General features: G+C 38.2%; 1 long non-coding RNA gene across 2 annotated transcripts; it reads right to left on the bottom strand.

The window, feature by feature from the left end:
- Positions 1 to 771: 771 nt before the first annotated feature.
- Positions 772 to 5,964, bottom strand: LOC126822410 (uncharacterized). 2 transcript variants are annotated; one of them, XR_008788340.1, is made up of 4 exons: positions 5,816 to 5,964; positions 2,821 to 2,867; positions 1,732 to 1,799; positions 772 to 1,025 (listed from the first exon to the last, which is right to left on the bottom strand). It is a non-coding gene; the product is annotated as an uncharacterized LOC126822410 (long non-coding RNA). The 2 variants fall into 2 exon arrangements; XR_007680809.2 differs by having other exon boundaries at positions 1,732 to 1,796.
- Between the last annotated feature and the right edge of the window lie 9,170 nt (positions 5,965 to 15,134).

Below are 15,134 nucleotides of genomic sequence, written 5' to 3'. Positions count from 1 at the left end.
TGGCTAGCCTGGAAGTCGGGTGTTCGATCGTTCGATCCCTGCATTGGCCGAGAAAGTTCATCCAGTTTTTCCGGCGTGGTTCCCCCTTGTCAGTGATGCAGGACGGAGGGCCTGACAAGGACAGCTGTCTAGTGCTTCGGATGAGACGAAAAACCGAGGTTCCGTGTATACATTGGAATGCACGTAAAAGATCCGTTGTCAGTTGGAATTCGATATAAGAGTAGGGGATAGTGCCGCTGCCCGAGCAAAATTTCCCTCATAGCACACTGTATGGCATATGCCCGTTTTCATTAGCCCAGCATAGGAGCAGAACAGTAGGACGTTAAACTCCATTTCATTTCATTTCATTTCGTCTATTCGCTGCGTGTATGTGACAAGGAGTAGGATCGACTGTCCCGACTCGCTGGTTTTCTCGTGGTCCTGCAGGTTTTCTCTCACTACAAAAGAAGACTCCCCAGTAACGAATAGGCGGAAACGCCGATGTCTGGGCTAAATTCCCACATAGGACATTGTATGCTTAATGCAAAAGTCCATGTAAACAAGATATTTTCAATTTTTTCGATTTTATGACCGGTACCACTTTCCGATTTTACCGGTCTTATTTAAACATCCAATAAGCTGCATTTTCAGGCATGTCATCTGTCAGGCTAGTGCACAGTTTGCTTGGTTGCTTGGTTGAGAATTATCGATGGGTGGAAACATGGCATTGTCCATTGCAGTGACATTTCTTAAACTTGAACAAGTTTTAAATTTTCAAAACAGACGCCTTTTAATAGAGTGTTTATTATCATTAAAAAAAATAAGCAATATATCTTGCTTGGCTGAACTGTTCCTAATCATCCAATTTAGTAGACATTAGTAGAGTGAAGCCCAGTACTAATTCCTCAAAATCATTGTTAGGAAAAGGTGATATAACTGTTTTTGTTGTTCCCAAAAATAGAAAAACACCAGAGCCAAAACCACAAATAAAAAAATAGCCAGATTTACTGCACACCTAACTGCAGCGCGAAACCCATCTGCATGGCCTAAAATAAATCAAAAAACAATGTCACTGAGGCAATCTGATTAAAACACAGATCCTATTTCGTTTCGGTTTTATAGTTCAAAATTTTGTTTTACGTGTCTTTACTACACTAGGATCTGGAAGAGTTGTTATCATTGACGTGTTCTGGAAGATGTGAGGGATAAGCCAATGAAACGGTCTGTTACGGCGAGTTCTTGGCCTTTGATGCACGGAACTGTAGGTAAACCACTAGAAACCACAACGCTGATTGAATAATCGATGCCTGACGTCATAGGGTCAAAAGCCGCGCGTTTGACCACTGACGCGACCGCCCAGTACAAATGGTCACATCTTCATGTAGTGTAGGCCATTGAAAGTATAAAAAAACTCAAACGAAATATAGATCTGTATTTTAATAAAAGGAAATCAAATTGATGAAAACTGTTATTTAGATATAGCTGTATAGACGACCCAAACATAAAATATACATTAGGTAATGTTTTACATCAAATACGTCAATTGAACCATAAGATAGTCCCGAATTGACCTAGTAAACCCCATCTCGCTCTCTCCCTCTCTCTCTCTCTCTCTCAAGGCTGTTTTGTCAAGAGAAATCTTATGTCCGGACGATTTAATTGTTATGCGTTTACGATTTTTTTAGTCTCAATTAAAAAAGGCCACTGCGCAACTTTTCCGTTTTCCCCACAAAAGTCTAAAAGTATTCTCACCTTTACGGTATTCACATTCTAAATCTTTTTGCCTTTCCCTTTCTTCATAAATTACCATTTCCTGTCTGCTGTAAAGAATACGTCAAAAATAAAGGCACAGCGTTGCCGTCCATCGACCCAACGTATGAATGGGTTATACCGATTCCAAATAAGGTAAATATACCAGCTATCGATGATTCGCAACGTCTGCACGCAATTTCCGGATGTGACGCAAAAAAATTTCCGAGAAAGCATGGGAAAAAGACACCAGTGGGTCAGTGGATAAACTAAAATCGTACTATGCTGGATTTAGATGAAGAAATGCCTTAGGCTATTCAGGCAGCACTGACATGGGGGAACTATGTCTTTAGGCTACGTTCTTTTTATACTTTCGATGGCCTACACTACATTAACATCTGACAAATTATAGCGGAAGTTCACGTCAGGGGTCAAACAAGCGGCTTTTGACCTATGACGCCAGACATTGATTATTCAATCAGCGTTGACTTTTCTAGTGGTTCACCCACAGTTCCGTGCATCAAAAGGCCGTTTCATTGGCTAACCCCCTCACATCACCCAGAACACGCCAATGATAACTCTTCCAGATCCTAGTGTAGTCAAACGAAATTTTGAACTATAAAAACAAAACGAAAATGGATCTGTGCTTTAATTACAAATATATCACTTCGAGCATAAAACCAAATAGAAAAAAAAATGAAATGGAGTTTAACGTCTTACTGTTCTGCTCCTAAACTGGGCTAATGAAGACGGGCATACGCTATAAGGGAAATTTTGCCCTTGTAGCGGCGCTACGACATACTCTTATATCGAATTCCAATTGCCAAGGGATCTTTTACGTGCTCATCAATGTGTCCACGGGACCTCGGTTTTTTTGTCCCATCGGAATGACTAGACAGCTGTCCTTGTCAGGCCCTCCGTCCTGTATCACTGACAAGGTGAAACCACGCCAAGAAATCTGGATGAACTTTATCGGTCAGTGCAGGGATCGAACACCCGACCTCCAGGCTAGCGAGCCAGCGTCTAACCCACTTAGCCACCGTGATCCCTCCCTCCACAAAAAAAAAAAACGAAATAGAATAAGTACTTCACCTTGACACGTCTGCTCCCATGGCTCTCGAGTACTCGATTCCTGCAAACTAAAATTTGTGTTAAAACAATAAGAATATATGTAAAATCAGTGAGAAACAAAAGGTCAAGTATGTATAGGGTCATTGTGTTTTCAACTTTCGATTTAATACGATTTAACCTGGTTTTACTCAATTTAACCTGGTTTTACCTGCTTAAACCTGGTTTTACCTGCTTAAACCTGATCCTACCTGATTTAACCTAGTTTTACCTGTTTTAACCTGGCTTTACCTTCTTTAACATGATTTTACCTGCTTTAACCTGATTTAACCTGGTTTTACCTGATTTAGCCTGATTTAACCTGATTAAGCCTGATTTTACCTGATTATTCAGTTCATGGAATATCTTTAGATTTGATTAGTATTTAACAGTTGGGAAAAAAGACCACGACCTCACTGAGTTATACACATTTTACTTTGAATTTAAGACAAACGCCAGCGAAAATAAATTATTATTAGTAGGACAGTACTTGAGTTTTCGATATTTAGGCAAATCTATAGATTGATTGTTCAATATTAAACATACATTATGCAAGAGCTAAATCTGCCAATTGCACGCCTTTCTTTAAGCCTGAAATGTTATCTAAATTATAAATTCAACCGCTAAAATCTAGGTTCAAAGTGGATCAATTTGACTGAAATTTTTAGCAAATTCCCTTTACATTATCTCGTTATTACTATTATAGTGAGAACTGTCAGCTCTTTATCTAATTTCCTAGCCTCGATCATCATTACTAAAGTCGGCACGATAAAAAAACATAGTCCCGATGATCCATTTCATGATTAAATCATGAATGAAAGTTGAGCAGCAAATGGGATCCTAATCCAGTAAACATCGCAGGCTAGCGTTGACAGTGGGAGTTGATTATGATCTGGATAAGTTAATTAATGTCTAATTAATAATTTAGATACCATTTCAGGCCTTAAGGAGGACCTGCAATAGACATATTTAGCTCTTGCATAATGTAGGTTTAAACCTTTACAACATTGCAGTTTGCAAGGGATTCACATAGCGCTAAATAACGCATCGAGTCGCCTTTACATTTTACATGTATTGCAAAATACACAGGTACGTGAAGGGATTAAAATAAAACTTCTTACTACTGCTTGACTATATATTATAGTATATAAAAGGTATTTCAGCCGCCATCTTTGTTTTCACGTCTTCAAGGCATTACGTCTGCTAACATCTCACAATACTCACTAGTTCTAACACTACCCGTCGTTTTTATTGCCAACGAGACCTTATTTGATCATTATTCAGCTTCCGATGTAATTAAATTGGCCATTTAACAGCGTTATTAATTACAAATCAAACGTGAAGCGCTGTCACTTGCCGAAATTCATGTTCAACGGCCCGGAAATAAGTTGTGTTTGTAGCAGTCTGTATCACCCAGTCCCTCATAAACCTATCCGTTACTCGAAATTTTCCTAGGAACTGGGTGATCCAGACTGCACCTTATTAGCCCAGTTCGGAGCAAAACAGTAGGACGTTAAACCCTATTTCATTTCGACATATTTTGCTATACCGTCATATTCATTTAGAAACCCCGGTGACACAGTGGGTAAGGCACTGACACTAAACAGTGGCAGATTGGGTCAGCCAAACCCCCGTTCCTCATTTGGAGAGCAGACAGCGTTTGTTGATAGTCACCATGGCGACAGTTATTCTCAATGGCTTTACTATTGCAAATGGCTGTGTATTTATAAATAAATATTTAAATTTCACCCAAACAAGATAAAAACTGAACGGATTCGGTTCTTCTCAAACTTGGTTATTTCGTCCCATCCTTGTCGGGCCCTCCGTCCTGCATCACTGACAAGGGGGAGCCACGCCGGAACTTTCTCGGCCAATGCAGGGATCGATCACCTTACCTCCAGGCTAGCGAGCCAGCGCCTTACCCACTTAGCCACCGTGCCCCCCCCCCCCCTTCCCGCCCCCATACAGGACTCGGACCTTTTTGTCCGTATATATATGCACACACCATGGCCACCTAGATGATGTATGATAAAAAAAAAAGAACAGGAATGCAATGCTTATTGGAGCCTCGATTTTATCTGCTCTCGGTTCGGGTCGTTTTTTTTTCAACAATTCGTAATGTCAGGCAGTCTAACCTCTGCCGATTCACTAAGATATGTTTGTCTTCAATTTAGTCGTTTTGATTTTCACAAATACTCTCGTATCCATCCGCCTCAAAATCATGAATATTTACCATAATCTGCCAGAAAATGTACATTCAAACCCCTTTCTTCGATTCTACACCCAAAAGACAACAAAGAGTACCATGAAAAAAGGGAAAGGGAGAAAAAAACTAAAAATAACTTTGGCCCTTGTTTCGATGGTCTATTCAAAGCGGGTGGATTTTGTGTGACGTCATTGCTTGGTGTCGATGACAAATTTAAAATTAACGGACGAAAATAATGTAAATATTGGAAACAAGTGGCTATAATATCGTTTTGTGGGGAGTATTTATGCAAATCAAAACGACTAGACTGACGCATAAACATATCTGAGTGAATTGGCAGACATTAGATTAACACATGACACAATTATATGTAATACAAGTTAGCCTATTTAAAAGATTTATTTCTGGCGATGTCTATACGAGAGTTGTCTCATCTTTATCAAGCAAAGAGATTGGATTGCCCGACATAACAAATTGTTGAACAAAAATTGACCCGAAGCGAGAACAGGTTTAATCGAGGTCCCAGCAGGCATTGCATATCTACTCTTTTTTAATTATATATTGTCTATGGTGTATATATATACGGATAGAAGGTCAGATTCCTGTGCTCCTTGTCACGTTCAATGACTGATCTTATGATCCAACCTTAAACGATTCGACTCCCAATCCTTACCCCCCCCCCCCACCACACACACACACGCACACACACTATTTTTGTACTATAACTCGGTCATATTTATATTCATAATTTAAGGATATAAAATTCATATTTACCCTATCTATGAACAATGTCCACCGTCTGTTTATTTACTGCTTTATCGATATGGAAATAACACTTTCATATACCGGTTTCTTCGATAACGGCTTATAATTCTCCGTAAAAATGCCTTTAACCTAATGGCCTACATGTAAATAACAGTAGGTTGACATGACTGTTACTAAACTGATAATGGGGGTTGGATGGCCATATAAAAAACCTAGACTGATTGTTCAAGTGGTGTAGGGTATAGTTTTATCAGACAGGTTATAGAGTCAACAGAGTTATCTTGTACTAAATTTAAATACAGATTTATATCATTTATAAATTGTTGGCGAGATTGTAGGTTGGGGTTAGGGTAAGCGTTAGATCCAAGGTTAGGGTAAGCGTTAGGGCCAGGGTTAGGTTTAAGAATATAATCTTATATGGGCATCTTTGGTCTTGTAGATATTGCATGTAAAATATGGTTTTCAGAATTACTGAATTCAATATTGGGCTCAACATTAATTGTTATGCATAAAATTTGTGCATTAGCTAGAATCAGTAAAAATACGCCATATAAACTGATAAATCGTATGTTATTTCACAGCTACACACGAAAATGTTTCATTTTTATCCAATAAGACATTTCACATCAAAGCTATTGTATTACTGAATAATCCTAAATTTATTCATAGAAATAAATATTTCTATGATTTAGTGATCATCTAGAATTCATATTTATAACCTGATGAGCTTGAAATTAAAAATACTACTGGCAGTGACAATTACGCTTCCTACTTGGATCTGCATCTCGATTTTGACAGTTGCAATAAACTGGGTGTTTATTATAAGATAAACCTGGTATGTTCGTCCCAATATGACCTGGTTTGTGTCGAGTTGACGTTAAACCAAATTGTTATCTGTGCTCCTTATTTTCCAAACGTGTTTATAATTATGTGGTTGTATTTAACAATCCTAATATCTAATTATATATATTACTTCCTTCAACCGACGTGGTGGTGCAGGACAAGGACAGCTGTCTAGTCGTTCGGATGGGACGAAAAACCGAGGTCCCGTGTTTACATTGGCGTGCACATAAAAGATCCCTTGGCAGTGGGATATAAGAGTAGGCAATAGTGCCGCTGCCCGGGCAGAATTTCCCCCATAGCACACTGTATGGCTTATACCAGTCTTCATTTACCCAGTCGGAGCAGAACAGTAAGACGTTAAACCCCATTTCATTTCATTTCATTTCATGCTTCCTTCAATTGATGTTTATTACAGGTTCATCATGTGAAACACCTGAAGGTACTATTATAAAGGCTGGACAATATAAGATGGACTACGAAAAATGTTTCAAGTATACTTGTAATGGCGAATATCTTGAAAGTTTCGGGTACGATTGACTTTTAATATACAAACTTAGGGTGGAATATGTGTTGATGTTATTGGTTCAGTATTTTGGGATAGATCAGTCTACAGGTTAAGACAATTTGTCATGGGCAGAATTCTAGGTCTGTAGCTCAAGCCAATGGCTAAGATAATGTCGGTTCAACAGTCAACAGCTTAGGCTGAAAACGAAACAGAGAATTAAAATTACATGCAGGTGCGTGTCCAGGAATTTGATTAGCGGTGGGTCAAGGTGGAAAAAACGTTAAGTTTTTTGCGGGCAGCGGGGGGTTCGGGCTCCTCGACTCCAAATCCCAAGTCCCAAAATCTCACAAACTAAGCAAACATCAAGTACTCAAAACTGCTGTTCAAACGGCATTTAGTAATTGATTTTATTAAAATAAACACAAGAGTTCTATGGAAAACAATTACATTGCTACGATTCGGTTTTATTAAATAATTTTTACGAAAATCACTGCCACAACTGTTACCTTACGTCAAAGTTTATGAAAATATGGTCCTTTTGTTTTAGAATTGGTTATAATGCTGGTATAATGCAGGTCCCCGGGTGTGAACTAAAGAAGTTGGACAACTGTTGTTACCAGTATGTGAAGGTGGGCGACAGTTCCCAAATCTGCATAGAAAAGACTTGTCCTAAAAAAGAGTAGTAACATTGTCAATAAAATAATTATTTTGACTATCCGTCTTGGTTAATATTTGGAATACACTGATTTGATTATAGTAGGGTAGTTCCATATCCTTTCCAGAAAAAAGAAAATTTAGAATGTAAATCCAACCAGTCTGTAAAATCATTTATGAAATAGTATTTCTACTTGTGTTTATGTTGAGTTACATTCCTTTACATATTTTGTTGACGTTACATATTCCCTTTCAAATTGAGTTACATATTCCGTTACATACCATTAAACACCAATCGTTGCTAACGTCCATTTTTTACATTCAGACCCTGTAAATTTCAAAACATTTGCGCAAAACTTACCTTTTGTTGGACACCATTTCGGTGGCGATCTGGTCAGATTTGGACTGCCTTCTTGAGTCATCAGTCTGGAGTGAAAAACACTCTTGACTCGAATCAGGACAGCTGTAGAGGATCTGGATTTAGATTCTTGATAATCACACCGCCATTATTATTCCTTGGGTTAGTTGGTCGAGTGATCTTTCATTGAGTCAAGAGATTTCGATCCCAGACATGTACATGATACGGACTAGTGTCGCCTGCCTAACCTCGTGGGTTTTCTCCGGGTCATCCCGTTTTTTCCGACTGCTAACGCGCCCTGCAATCACGCGAATTATTGAAATAATATATATATTGTTATTAGACCATAAAGTTTCGGGATTGGTAATATAGTGATTAATTTATGGCGTTCTAGTTATCCCTTATACATCTTGAGTTCATCGGATTTTTCCGACGTGGTTTCCCCTTGTCAGTGGTGCAGAATGGAGGAGGGGGGTGACAAGGACAGCAGTCTAGTCGTTCGGATAGGACGAAACCCCGATGTCCCTGTAAACATTGACGTGCACGTAAAATATCCCTTGGCAGTTGGAATTCGATATAAAAGTAGACCATAGTGCCGCTGCCCGGGCAAAATTCCCCTCATAGCACACTGTATGGCGTATACCTGTCGTCATTAGGCCAGCAGGACGTTAAACTCATTTCATTTTATTTATTTGATACTCTTTGAACTTGGTGCTATATAATGTTTGACACAGCAGACAATGTGAAGGATGGAAATGACAAATATCACTATTCTATAACCTATTTGTGACTGTCGTCTGTCTGTTCAAGATTGGCAACTACACTAGGGTTGTCCCGAGGTTGACATTTGGTGAAAAGGCATAGATCGGACCGGGGAGTGACATAGGTCTGTGGCGATGGACTAACACTTCCGGTTTCGGAGTAATGCTACTTTCGGTTCATGCCGATACTCGTGCAGCACCGGGTCATCCGCTAGTATCAGATATCATTTTACATACCCCACCCCATACCGCCCCTATAAACTATGATGGACCTAAAAAAAAAAGGTGTACAATCCCTGAAAAACATGTTTTACTCATAAAGTTGTGCCCCAGTATATTTTTTATTGTACACAGAATTTGTTGATATCAAGGTGGACTTCTGTAGGAGTGAGGTTGTAACTAAAGAAAGTAATTAACCCAGAAGAGAACTCTAGATCGGAGACGGTCTAGCACTTATGCCGTCATAATATGTGAATTGTGGGTTAGGGTTAGGGCGGCAGATTTACTCAAGGTCTCGAGATGTAAACAGAGATAGCGCTATGGAGACACACCCTAAAGCACACACAAAAACACTTGCTTAAACAATTAAATATCCGAATACTAACAGTCCCAGCAAATTACAACAAAAAATTCGATTAATCTAGTCAAGAAATGGTAAAAATCTATTAAAGGTCAGAATTCAATTTCTTAAAATTAAAGATGACGACTGTTTCCGAAGTAGGACCACGGACCAGAAATGATAAAATAATACCAAATATTTCAACACAAAGTAATACTATTTACCAGAGCACTTGATTACCACACACCTGGCTGTACGGATACAGTTAGACGACACACCTAGCTTCTATCGAGTTCTTACGTGTTTATGTCAATATGACTATATATTAAAGTTATATATTAATATGTCGTGTGAAAATAAGGAAACGGGCTTTCCCAGTAAATGTGAAGGTTCTGACTAGAGTAGGGTGACCCGTGCACTCTACAGAAAGTTGGTCTCGACACGGCCTATGTGCACGCTTCAGTGGTTGTGTCTCGAACTGTGATAATAGTCATGCGGTGGAGTGCAATTCTCTACAAATCTATCAACTATTACAGCCGTAAAAAAATCTATTGTGAATAGCAGATTTTGAATAGCAGTAAAATTTAGCTTCTTGGTTATTACAGCAGCTTTAGAAATTACGTTCGTTTTATTTTTTAAATTGCTTTATCATTAACTGTACCGTTAAGAGCGGCATCTTTTGGTTTAGTACAAATAATATCTCTGAATCACTTTCGTTAGCAGGAACAGGATACTAACAGTAGTTAGTATATAAAAATATTGTGGCGGAATTGTCGAGATATTTGGAGATATTTATTTATGGTGGGTCACCCTCACTAGAGTATCATAAAGCTATACAATGTATACATTATTAGTGTAATAATAGAATACACCCTACACTATATATTATATATGCTTTGTGGTCTTTATTTCACCCACTCAGTATTTTCATCCTGCAAACAAACGATATAATAGCCTAACACATGACGCAATAATATGGAATACCAGTTACTTGACGGATTTATTTCTGCAGACGTTTATCAAGCAGAGAATGACAACCATGGTACAATGAAGGTATATATACAAAATATGGAACAAATACTTATAAACACTCACAGATAATCATTTAGAAATTATCAAGAGGACGGGAACCCATAAGGGTTGGGTGTATGTACAAAGACAACATGATAATAAAGACAGCTAAATTGGGCGGTAAATATGTTTACACAGGAGGAACCCACTACGGGACTATGATTAGTGTAGTGAAGCCTTATTTGTGAAAACTGTACCCCCCCCCCCCCTGAAAAAAACCCTTTCCTAAAAAAAAATTCAGATTTACCAACATATTGTATTTATGAAATTGTAAAAGTATTAAGAAATATAGTAAAAAATGAAAGCCATGAGAAGTATAAAAATATTTAGGATATAATAAGATATTTAGGATATATGAAAAAATGTAAAAAAGTGTAAGGAGGTAAAATTATTAAAATAATAAGTATGAAAAATTGGCTGTTGATAAACTATAGAAGTACATGTAAAACGTTTAAGTATATTTTACATTAAATAAAATATCCCAGTGTTAATGAAATTAAATAAAAATTATCCCAGTATTAATGAAATTAAATAAAAAAATCCCAGTCTAAATGAAATTAAATAAAAATATCCCAGTAGGTAGATTTTGGAAGATATGATTTTGGAAATTTTGTCAATTTGGAGATTCCAATCTAAATTTTGGTCAACAGTAAGTCCTAATAACATTTTCTAATGATTATCCATTAATTTTTAATCATTACACCAATTAAATACATTAGGAAATCCTCTTGAAGGGCAATCTCTATATAACCTAGATTGATGCTAGAGAAATTAAGGGTACTGTCATCAGCAAAAAGATCAGTATGGCATTTACTGACATGAAGTGGGAAATCGTTTATAAAAATCAAGAAAAGTAACGGAGCATTATTGGATTCCCCACATTTCACATCAGTGACAGTTGAAAGACATGCCACTAGGACTACTTTTGCTTTCGAAATTCCAGATAGGATTTCAAGTCAAATTTGTATAATTGTAATTTTTGGAGGATTAATCTATGGTCTATAAGATCAAAGGCCTTACTAAGATCGAGATAAACAACTCCGGTAATTGCGATTTCAAGTCAAATTTGTATAATTTTAATTTTTGGAGGATTAATCTATGGTCTATAAGATCAAAGGCCTTACTAAGATCGAGATAAACAACACCGGTAATATTACTTGAGTCTATTTCTTTCAGCCAGATATATGTAATTCTCAATAAGGCTGTTGAACATGAACGATTTTTCCTAAATCCACATTGAAATACATAAAATAGTTTGTATTTTTCAAAATATTCTGTAATTTGAGAACTAATGTGTTTGTCAAATATTTTTGATATTGTGGATAGGACAGAATGGGTCTATAATTATTTGGTAGATCCTTGTCTTCCTTCTTGTGGATTGGGATAAGTTAAGCAAATTTTAATTGTTAAGAAAAAATGAAGTAAGCATTACTATAGTGGGAAAATGAAGGGAATGGTATATCATTGGATGAGATCGTCGTATGCTTTTGGGATGTATAGGCCAGGATCACGGTTGAGTTGTGGATGGTGCCTTTTTATGTTGGTGGCTTCTAGGAGTTTTCTTGTCTGTTTATTGTGTTGGTTGACTGTCAGTGTTTTAGTATCTTCCCAATTTATTTTGTGACGACCATTGTTGCGGAGACGTTGGGCTATTGCAGAGGTATTGTTGGCTGCTTGGGATTGATGCTTTTTAATGCGGGCGTTTGGTTACTCCTATATATGTCTGGTCACACGAACACGAAACAAGGTTGTTTTTGGTTGGTTTGGTTTATTTCTCCGTTGGCTTGCACTTTGTCTTTCGGGGTACTGCTACTAGAAAGAATTGTGTCAATTCCTGCTTGTTTCGGGATTCTAATGCTGTGGTAGATAACTGCCGTTGAATGGTATGCTGATGCGTATGGGTGATGGGCCAGTTCTTGTTGACTTAATGGTAGAGTGTCGGGACGCTATTGTAGAATTGGTGATTTTATTGATTAGCTGCTTGGAGTACTGGTTAAGGATGGAGAAGACTTGTCTGAGGTGATCAATTTCATGGTGTTGTAGATCATGGTCGCAAATGTTGAGGGAGCGGTTATTAAGTGTTGTAATGATGGGGTTCTTGGTTTAGGAAGGGTGGTTGGATTTAAAAATGGAGATATTAATCGGTGTGGATCGGTTTCCTATAACCTAAGGTACGAAGAAAGTTTTTGATTCTTTGGGCATAGTTAACAAAGATTAAATGGGATTGCGTCTAGTGCCAAATATTACACGATTGTTATATAAAATGCTTTTGAGGAACACATGATATTTTGTTCAGAAGAGTCTGAACTACACTTCTCTGTTAGACAGATGTTTATCTGAAACGCAGTTAATTTTTTCAGAACAGTTTGACCTACAGTTCCTTTTTAGATAGGTGTTTAGTTAAAACGCAAATAAATTTTATTTTTCAAAAAGTTTCTAACATTGTTGGTAAAGTTGGTGATGTGTAGTAATATAGTCGTAGCGACATTGTTTTTAATTTTTAGGCAAGGTATGAAGAAATAAGATGACATTATATCAACTAATGATTTGGCAAGTTAGTAATTTCAAACATATTCACATATGTAGTGTGTACTAAATCAACTCAGGGTTTAAGTGACAGGTTGACACATGGAGAGAGTTATATAGCCAAAACATAACTGTTTCTGTGTGTCGATAAAATACCACGAGATTACACGTGAGTGGAATTATTCTAATTGCATCATTTGGCTTAATTAAACCAATCATATCAGAAATTGCACAGGTTCATGGCCATGAACAGTCTTTCTGTGCGTGATATGCACGAGTCTTATAAAAGAAATCATAGTAAACTTTTAAGCAGTCTTCCATTAGATTCCAGAGAGGTTCCATCTGAGTTCCTAGACAGCCGCGAGGCTGGCTAGGGTTGAGAAATGGTTTTAGCTGGGATTGATATCTATTATGCTTGTATCCATGTTACCAGTTATATATATAAAATGTAGAAGCGAACTGTTGCATTGTTATTCCTGGTAAGACAAACGTCTTAAGAAAACAGTAAGAAGTCAATACACAACGCGAAGCAGGAGTAAAGACAGCAAGAGACAAATTCTAGACGATCACAAGGCTACAGAAATATGTAGTAAGAAAAGAAGCATGGGTCCAATGTAGGATGTGGCGACCGGTTCCCATTGCCCACACTCCACGTCTGACAGAGAAGCCCATGGTGCTAAAGATGTTGTCACATAAGTGTACGAGCAATCTGACCTTCGGGCATACAGCTAAAGTGAAAACAATATAAAGTGCCCGAAATCTATAATAATAAAACAATAATTTTACTTTTCTTTTAATTGAATACCACGATTTTGTACTGGATTAACTATGGATTAAAGGATTTTGCCTGGAGCCTCGACAAATTTTGGACATCGACGATTATTTGTGAACTTTTCTCGGGGAGCGCGAAACTCCCATACCGCGCAACGATTGATTGTACTGGATTAACTATGGATTAAAGGATTTTGTCTGGAGCCTCGACAATTTTTGGACATCGACTATTATTTGTGAACTTTTCTCGGGGAGCGCGAAGCCCCTATACTGCGCAACGATTGATTGCTTGTTACTGAATTGAGATTCAGCGTAAGTCACCTGAGCGTAAGTCTCGAGCTAAAAACGTGTTTGCGACAGTTAAATTTTCTACCGACGGTCCGATCTCCGTGGACTGTAAACAATTGACTGGTTGATTGAAATTAGACCACGTTGAAGTTGCTGTATTCGCGGAATGGAATAGCAGGAAAGCGCAATAGCGGTAGTCAAATATTCCAAATTCTCTCTTGGGATGGGGGGGGGGGGGTGGCCTACATCGTAAACTCCGCTCCTTCGACTCTTGCAGACGATCGGCACCGCCGGCTGTAACCCGACATTTTCGGGCATTTCAGATTCTACCCCCCCCCCCGCCCTCTCAAAATACATCGAGCCTGTATGCATATGCATCACGGGACCATTTTATGTATAAATTTAACTGATCTATCAGGATTTATCTTGGTAAGAGAACACTGATGAAACGCGCTTCATAAAAAGCTTCTGGTTATTATAATTTTGAAAGTCACGTCATGATCCAAATGTATAAATAATGAATTACACCAACCATAATATATCTATCGTTGATGTTCTACATACATACTTATGCAACAAGGAAGTTACTCAAATATATTTTTTGTTTTTACACATGTGACGGCGTTAAGGAGCATTAAAGGTCTTCTTATTCATTTTATTCGTGCAAAGCAGTGACGTGCCACGATAAAAATAAAGATGCTGATACAATCGTCTTAATGCCAGGTTTTCACTATCACGATTCGCGGTCGTCAAAAATTGATGGGTCGTGGGGCGTGTGTGTGTGTGCGCGGCGGCGGGGGGGGGGGGGGGCTGGTCCTACATTGTAAGCGTTCCGCTCCTTTGCCTCATGCAGACGAGCGGCACCGGTGTCTGTAACCCGAATTTTGTTTTCCCTGCAATTCAGGTACTGCCCCCACACCCCCAACCCAACATTCATTGAGCCCGGACACCTGGTTGTTGATCTCACTGATGATCATTTTATACATGGCCGG

This window comes from Patella vulgata, chromosome 5, assembly GCF_932274485.2.
Source record: "Patella vulgata chromosome 5, xgPatVulg1.2, whole genome shotgun sequence".
NCBI lineage: Eukaryota > Metazoa > Mollusca > Gastropoda > Patellidae > Patella > Patella vulgata.
This window is presented reverse-complemented; position numbering and strand designations above follow the sequence as displayed.